Below are 6,090 nucleotides of genomic sequence, written 5' to 3'. Positions count from 1 at the left end.
GAATGAGAGAAAGGAGCTTTCCCTTTTGTGGAGGCCCGAAGTACATTAATACATTGATCCCTGGAATGAAAACTACAATCATGGTACAAACGTGCATCATTGAGCCCATACTAGGACGGGGCCTGAATGGAGCCCTAAGGAGTGCCACAAGTAAGAAGCAGAGAAGGATCACAAACTTGTCTTCCCAATGACAAGTACCAATTCCTCCACTATCTCATCTTGCCTAATGTTTACTCGGTTTCTATTAAATATTCACTCTATGTAAAAAAAAAAAAAAAAAAAAAAATCCCCTTAATTAAATGACCTGCTAGATTTACAGCCCACTATTTTCTCATCACCGAACCTAGCTGACGTACAAAGATAATGTACTCCTAAACCAAATTTTCCACCCTATGAGAAAATTTCTCTTTCCTAGACACATATAAAAAAGGTGAGAGTTTATTAATAATCTGTAAAAAAAAAAAAAACCAAAGCTTAAGCTAGTACCCTGCAAAGTAGAGAGAAACCCACCTTACGAGATGGCAATTTTAAAATCCCATCAGCTAAACTTAGGTCTGGTCGACTGTCCAGGTTTACTTCAAAAAAAGACTGCTCTCCACTGATTGAATTATTTGCTAAAAAGAGTTTATCGTCATCAGAATCTACATTAATTGTAGGAGATTTTAACCTCCAAGTAGACAAAACACAAGACCCGTAGCTTGTGAAATGTTTTTAGAAGCAATGGAAGCCCACAATGAAAATGCACATCAGTAAATTAATTAAGACAGGTTACGCCAAGCTGCGTATACTACATCGGTTAAAACCATTAACTTGTAAGGATTTCCATACTGTATTGCAAACTCTAACCTTCTCAAATCTTGACTACTGTAACTCATTATTACTAGGTCTTCCAGCAAGTCACCTAAAACTACTACAACTATTACAAAATGCTGCAGCAAGACTATTACTAGGATCTAGGAAATATGATCACAATACACCCTTATTTTTATTTAGATTTATATTCCACTTTTTTTCAGCGCTATCCCCAGAGGGTTTGTACCTGAGGCAATGGAGGGTAAAGTGACTTGCCCAAGATCACAAGGAGTGATAGCAGGACCCGAACGCTGGTACCACTGCTCTAACCACTAGGCTACTCCTCCACTCTTGGTGATGTCATTGCACTGGTTGCCAATACAATCCAGAATCTACTATAAAGAACTAATGATAATATTCAACATCATTCATTCCAATAACACCAGCTTATTAGGAGTGACACTACAACTGTACAATCCTCAGCAAACACTAAGATCTCAAAATAAAGGACTATTGATTATTCCCACAATACAGAGTACACATCTGACGCAAATAAGAGATCATGTGTTTTCCATAGCAGGACCAAAGCTCTGGAATTCTTTGCCTGAGGCATTATGGATTTTACCTGATAGAAAGATTTAAATGCAAATTAAAAACATGGCTATTCAAAAACACATATTTAACTTAAAAACAAGGACAAAAGTCAAAAACTGAATCACGAAGAATAAATCAAACAAGCGAATGAAAGATTCTCAAAACTACCCACTGACTAAGATGTGAAAACTATCATTTTAATTACCCGCACACTTAGATCAATTACTAACATGTACTAGAAAATCTCACCATAGATGCTAATGCCTGCCTCTGAATACCACCTCTATAACCAATCTTTGTTTGTTTGTTGAATTATAATTAGGAATGTCACTTTGTAAAACGTTGTGGTCTATAATTGGAACAACAGTATATAAAATATATAAATAAATAAATAATCTGACAACTTGAGTTTTGTTTCAGTTAGATTAGTAATGGCTTTGTCTTTTCCTTTCTTCTTTTTTCCCCCCTAAGCATTGGTACTATGAAGTAATAGTTTCCCCAAATATCTGAACTGAACTCTTCCCCTATAGAGAAGATAGAGATGGTGTGTTTATTTTCTCTTATATGTAGTATTTTTCACAGCTGCTAGGCACTGTTTTATGTAGGAGGTAGCTGGGCTGAGGCTTGCAGGGGGGAGGGCGAATTGCAGGGCCTGCATCAAATTTCCCTAAACAAGGCCCTGGTGGAGGTCATTGTACCTGTGGCCGAAGAATGGAGGAAGAGCTCTGGTGCCACTGGCATACTTCATTCTGCCAAAGAGCACCAGAGGAGGCCCAGGGCCAGTAGTGAATGAACAGCATGGGAGGCGGTCCGAGGCAGCCAGCGGGGCCAATCCCATTGATAGCCAAAGAGCACAGTACTGCCACCAGTTAGGGGGCAGTCCAGGGTCAGAATCAGGTGTGCAAAACCAAAGATTGCCTAAGACGCCTAATACCCTCGCACCGGCCCTGAGCCTGTCAGAAACAATTTCAGGCCACCCAAGATTCGCTTAGCCTGCCTCTAATTTCATAGCCCAGTCTCCATCCCTGAATTCCAACTATTTCGTTACCCGCTCATATCAAATCCCTGCCTCCCCAGCTTGAGAAAATCCCAGCTCAGGGGAGCTGGGATTTTCGCCTTCATCTCCCTAACACCTTTGCGGCCCCGTCAGCAGGAGAGCGAAACCAGCAGCCTGCCGCCTCTAGCCGCTCCTGCAGTCTCAAATCAGCTGACAGAGCGGTGGGCGGGCAAATAGGGATCACAGAGAGCAGGAGAGCAGCGCTGACCCCGCCTGCAGAAGCGGAAACCTGGCCCCTCCTTAAATCCTGGGGGGGGCAAAGAACAAAAAATGCCCTCCCGCCTAGCACGGATCTCAAGAGCAGAGAAAGCCAGCTGCCGTACTCGCGTGGGAAAGGGCGCGGCTTAAGGATGTGACGACCTAAGGGGCGGAGCTACCGCGGTGGCGCTGGGAAATCGCTCCAATTCGCCGACCCCGCCTCTCCCCTTGTACGGACTTCCGTGGCCGGGATCTACGGCTCTTGAGTAGGTCTGCCACTGCCTTCAGCCCCGCCCAGAAGCAGAGAGAGCGAAGGGGCGGGGGAGGGGGATTGGGGGGAACCCGGACGCCCTCTGACGTCACGGGAAGGGGGTGCGGAGTTTCTATGGGCGGGCCATTAGGTACCTGTGTTGGAGGGCGAGATGACGTCACGGAGGTGCACCCGGAAGCTGGAGGGCGAACACTGAGGGGCGGCAGTGATTTCAGCTTTTGCGAGGTATATCTGCGCGGCGTCCGGGGGGGGTGGGGTACTAAGGCCTATATTAGTTCTTGTCACCTGTTGATGTAAAGTCGGTTGTTATTTTAGGTCTTGTAGGACTAGCAACAAGTCTGGTTTTCAGGATATTCATAATAAATATATGTATTTACATACATATGGTGTAAGATGCAGTGCAAAGTTGCATGGCTTTATTTCCTTGAAAGCAGAGTTTGTTTGGGGCCTTTGAGATCTGAAACCCATAAACATGTATTAGGCGCTCATATAGATGGTTGGGCTTATGTTCCCTGCGCGGGCGCCTATGCTTCTGATCTTGGGCATGTTTTAGGACATGTAATTTCAGTTTTTCATATAGCGAACTAGCAGCGAGTTGGTACTTTCACAAGCTGAATATATTTATCAGTAACAGAAATTGATTTTTAGAGGACCAGCACCTATGGTTTTATTTAGTTGGAAAAACACTATTAAGAATGTTATTGATATAACCTAAATGTTTAAAAACTGGAAGATAACATTCATAATCCTATGGCAGCTGTAACAAGAGTCTTTTTTGCAATGTCATGATATGGGCGACTTCAGAAATGTGATTTATATGGCATATGTATTAAAAAGAAGGCACATGAGTGCCGGGCATGTGCACAGGGTGAGCCTTCACTGAGATAGGTTTCGGGGGAGAGGAAAGCAGAGTCGAAAAAAGTAATGGGGTAATACTAATTATAAGAAGAAGGGACAAATGAAAAGTGTATTAGAAGATGAAAGGGAAAAATCAAAAGGAAAAGACAATTATGAAGGGGGACATTTCCTTTACAGAGGCTATTTTGTATGTAACTCATAGGGGTAAGTTTGAAAAGGATTTTAGTCAGCTAAATCATAAATAAACCAATGTTTCAATGCTACATAACTAGAATCTTTCCATTCTCTATTGTTCTTCTATTCCTCCCTTTTCCAGTAGAGCATTTATCTGATAAATGTTTGATGACCAATAAATAAACAGAAAATAGGTAGATAGGATCTTATGCAATAATTGAGAAAATGACTGGTTTTGAATAAGGTGTAAAATAGAACGACATGTGAGAATAGGTTGAATGTATTTCTCCAGTCTTTTGATATATTCTGTATATATTTCACGATAATTGGCATTTGTATTGTGATGTCATTGAGTGCAAAAGACTTACCAGGTAAGTTGACATCATATATTGATTTTTAGTCTTTATATTCATAATGAGATCTCCTTGAATATCCAGAGATCTATGAATCAATACACATTCTGTAAAAATAATTACTGTTCTGATACCATGCCACAGAAATCATATCCATGGTGTTAATGTTTTCAGTTATGCCAGGGTTCTGCTTACTGTAACAATACCATGCTGACATTTTGAAAATGTTTTTTGGCTGATTATTCTTTCTGTTTGTATGCAGAAGACAAAATTTTAAACACAAATTACTGAAAATCCGCCAAATTTAAAGTGTCAAAACTACCAAATGTTCCTGCTTTAGCTTTATCTGTAAGAGGATGTGCAGTTTGGGATTTAAATTCTCAGGCTTTTTGGCTAGATAAATCTGAATATATTATGAAAAGTGAACAAATATTGACCAACTCAAAACTACTTATTGACATCATAAATTTGAATTCCAACCCTGTCTTTCACAGTCTTTTTTTTTTTTTTCAGAATGGGGGGGGGGGGGGGGAGAGGGAGAACCTTTGAGTAAATGAAAATTGTGATTTAATACAGAGATAACTTTTAGAACCATAATTACCATATTAGTGTGATGGATGGGACAGCATCTGAAATTGACCAGTACTTGTTGTTAAGGATTCAGCTGTTGCTTCACTGGCATGAGACACTGTTGTGTTGCTGTCAAGCTTTGCTCTAGTAGTTTAGGGAACTTAATTAACCTCTTGGTTCCTGTATTGGCCAGTTAAGGCCAGCAAGCCTAGGTGGCTCAGTACAATGAATGATAAATACAAATGATACAGGAATTAAATTTAAGGACATTCTTGCCTTGAAGAACCTCAGTGTTGTAGAAATGTCTTTGCATGAGATTGTTATTCAGAACTGACCCTTTCAGGAAGAGGTTGCCAATTATTTCTTATTGGCATGGTCAAACTATTTTCTTTAATGTTGATTTTTATATATTATCAGCATAGATGTATGCTGATAATATATAAAATTCTTTTTCACTCAACGCACAATAAAACTCTAGAATTTGTTGCCAGAGGATGTGGTTAGTGTAGCTGTGTTTAAAAAAGGTTTGGATAAGTTCTTGGAGGAGAAGTCCATTAATGGCTATTAATCAGTTATACTTAGGGAATAGCCACTGCTATTAATTGCATCAGTAGCATGGGATCTTCTTAGTGTTTGGGTAATTGCCAGGTTCTTGTGGCCTGGTTTTGGCCTCTGTTGGAAACAGGATGCTGGGCTTGATGGACCCTTGGTCTGACCCAGCATGGCAATTTCTTATGTTCTTATGTTATGCATAATTGTTATAGCTTATAGGAAACATAAGTTATTTATATTTACTCTGGCGCCAAAATATTAAATGTAACATTAAGTGATGTTCTTGACTGGGTTGCAGATTTATCTGCTTTCATCTCCAAAATATTATGGTGTGCGGTGCTGTTGGAATATTCATCGCAACAGGAGCAGAAAGCCAAACAGCAATATCAACACAGGAAACTTAGGGCTTGATTTACTATTTTTTGTTTTTTTTCCTGTTCTCTGTTTGCTACTTAATTTAGTGGCTTACAAAGCTGCACTGCTGTGACAATCCATGCCTGGTAACATATTAAGTGAGGCACAAGACCTTTTCAGTATGTAACTTGCTGCTTTGTTCTAGGTGTTTCTGTAAACTTGATGTTGGCATTTGGATTCGGTTCAGGCCTGTTGGAAAGCTGCTTAACTTCAGACAGAATTATGTTCATAAACTTTTCCAGTAGGCTCACTAAATC

General features: G+C 40.4%; 1 protein-coding gene across 4 annotated transcripts in view; it reads left to right on the top strand.

Annotated features, from left to right (window-relative positions):
• The first annotated feature begins 2,989 nt into the window (after positions 1–2,989).
• Positions 2,990–6,090, top strand: part of PATJ (PATJ crumbs cell polarity complex component) — a 288,430-nt gene continuing 285,329 nt past the window's right edge. For 2 of the 4 annotated variants that reach the window (XM_029618990.1, XM_029618989.1), the window contains exon 1: positions 2,990–3,137. The gene's annotated coding sequence lies outside the window, so the exon portion shown is untranslated. Of the gene's footprint in view, positions 3,138–3,232; positions 3,975–6,090 lie in introns of those variants that run through there. The other 2 variants (XM_029618987.1, XM_029618988.1) reach the window with 2 other exon arrangements.

Source organism: Rhinatrema bivittatum, chromosome 10 (genome assembly GCF_901001135.1).
Source record: "Rhinatrema bivittatum chromosome 10, aRhiBiv1.1, whole genome shotgun sequence".
NCBI classification, from domain to species: domain Eukaryota; kingdom Metazoa; phylum Chordata; class Amphibia; order Gymnophiona; family Rhinatrematidae; genus Rhinatrema; species Rhinatrema bivittatum.
This window is presented reverse-complemented; position numbering and strand designations above follow the sequence as displayed.